The sequence below is a fragment of the Ochotona curzoniae genome, unplaced genomic scaffold, assembly GCF_017591425.1.
Source record: "Ochotona curzoniae isolate NIBS_2020 unplaced genomic scaffold, NIBS_Ocur_1.0 contig_867, whole genome shotgun sequence".
Classification (NCBI taxonomy): Eukaryota; Metazoa; Chordata; class Mammalia; order Lagomorpha; family Ochotonidae; genus Ochotona; species Ochotona curzoniae.
In genome coordinates this window covers 54,329-56,844 of record NW_024466594.1, presented here as the reverse complement: position 1 = coordinate 56,844, position 2,516 = coordinate 54,329, and the positions used below count along the sequence as shown (strand labels likewise).

The 2,516-nt window shown below is 41.0% G+C and overlaps 1 pseudogene; it reads left to right on the top strand.

The window, feature by feature from the left end:
- Positions 1-632: 632 nt before the first annotated feature.
- Positions 633-2,106, top strand: LOC121164588 (annotated as a pseudogene).
- The last annotated feature ends 410 nt before the right edge of the window (positions 2,107-2,516 follow it).

Sequence of the window (2,516 nt, the reverse complement as noted above, 5' to 3'; positions counted from 1 at the left end):
GATTACATACAATTTGCATTTTCTTTATTATAAACTGTGGACAATTCAAGGAATAAAATTATTTAGCATAATTTTGATTATGAAAAATTTATCCATAATTTTAGCCTATTAATCATCCTGTCCTAAGAATTTCAAAGTTGGATTGTTTTAAGAGTTACCAGCTGTAAATTTACCAAGAATGCTTAATTTTGAAAAATTGCACATTTTTTTGTTGTGTTACAATTGTGTTTAAATTGGAGTAACAAACAGGTCCTAGTGAGTAAGAGTGATCCCTTTAGTTTTTCAGAAAATGATACAGATATTTAAGAAAAATAACATTTCATATTTACAGTTCTAGGTTCTTTTATCAGTTAAGAAGTTTTATTGTTGCTAGTAACTTTACCTGAAGTTTAGATAACATATTTCTCAAAGTGGTTGCAGAAACTTTTAGAATTTCTATTAAACAAAACAAGTTCCATAAAGAAAATGAGGACAATGCTTAGTATAAAAATAATTATGCATAGCAATAGCTTTATTGTGTCGGAGTTAAAATAGCTTTTTTGAGTAAGTATTGAAACGCTTCATAAAGAGAGTTGGTTGACAATGATTCAGAGAGCCAGCCCGCGCGGCCGCTCGGCTTCCCGCCTGGGGAGTCTCTCCGGACGGACGGGCCAGAAGTCGTCCCCCTGCAATGGAGCGCTGCAGCCCGCTCCCCGCCCGGCTGCCCCACGTCGCGCGGGGACGGTGGTGGCCGCCAGGCTCTGCTCGCGGGAGCGAAGGGGACCGAGCCGCCCGGCCTGTGCCCGCCCGTAGGTCCTCAAGATGTCCTCGCCGGCCCCCACTGCGGAGGAAGAGGACACCACCGCCCAGTGCATCCGAGAAGGAGCCCGACATGCCGGCCCGAAAGCGGAGAGCGAGGAGGAGGAGGAGGAGGAAGATGAGGACGAGGAGGAGGAGGAGGAGGAAGAGAAAGAAGAGTCTCATCGTGGAAGGCAAGAGGGAAAAGACAAAAGTAGAGAGGTTGACCATGCAAGTCTCTTCCTTGCAGAGGGAGCCATTTACCATTGCACAGGGAAAGGGACAGAAACTTTGTGAAATTGAAAGGATACATTTCTTTCTGAGTAAGAAGAAAACTGATGAACTTAGAAATCTTCGCAAACTACTTTACAATAGACCAGGCACAGTGTCCTCATTAAAGAAGAATGTGGGTCAGTTCAGTGGCTTTCCGTTTGAGAAAGGAAGTACCCAGTATAAAAAGAAGGAAGAAATGTTGAAAAAGTTTAGAAGTGCCGTGTTGAAGAGCATCTGCGAAGTGCTTGATGTGGAGAGATCGGGTGTGAACAGTGAGCTAGTGAAGAGGATCTTCAACTTCCTAATGCATCCAAAGCCTTCTGGCGAACCACTACCAAAGGCTAAGAAGACTCCTAGCAAAGGCAGTAAAAAGGAACGCAACAGTTCTGGAACGGCAAGGAAAGCGAAACGAACCAAATACCCCGAGATTCTGTCAGATGAGTCGAGTAGTGATGAAGATGAAAAGAAAAGCAAGGAAGAGTCTTCAGAGGATGAAGATAAAGAAAGTGAAGAGGCGCCACCAAAAAAGACATCGAAAAAAGAAAAACCTAAGCAGAAAGCTGCTGCTAAAAGTAAAAAATCTGTAAAAAGTGCTAATGTGAAGAAAGCAGATAGCAGCACCACCAAGAAGAACCAGAACAGTTCCAAGAAAGAAAGCGAATCTGAGGATAGTTCGGATGAAGAACCTCTAATTAGAAAATTGCAGAAACCACCTACAGATGAAGAGCTAAAGGAAACAATAAAGAAATGGTTGGCCAACGCTAACTTGGAGGAAGTCACGATGAAGCAAATCTGTAAAGAGGTGTGTGAAAGTCACCCTGCTTATGACTTAACCGAAAGAAAAGATTTCATAAAAACAACTGATAAAGAACTAATCTCTTGAGATGTGATAGAGGAAGAGGCAGCGGATGTATTCCCATCCATCTGAAGATCTGATTTGTACCATTATACCAGCAAAGAGAATGTAACTCCTTTTCTAAATCCTTGCTAAGTATTGTTGGCACAACTAAACTGCTGACCTTTTACTGTCTTGAGTGTCACGTAAAATTGAGTTTGCCGTTTTAAATTGCATTTCTATGCAGGTTTTAGTTAAAAACTCGTGCATGGCAGTAATTGTTCCCTGCTTTCATAGTTGTATTTTGTAAATTTTTGATTTCTTTATATAAGGTCATAGCTAGATGTGGGTTTTAGTGCAGTTAACATTAGCTTGCTTAAGACATTCTTTTAACTAAATAGAACTCTCTCTGGCATTTATACAAAGACTGTTGCAGTATTTAGTACATGAATTATTTTGAATTTTGAATACACGTCTCTTCTGTCAGAGTGAGAGCTCACTGATGGTGTGGATCGGAGAACAGAAACCACAGTTGTCCAGGGGCCTAAATCAGAGCTTCTCCTGCATGTATATAATGTCAGATGGTCAGCATGACAGAAGTTATTTTTGTATCTTTAAAAACCAATTTGTT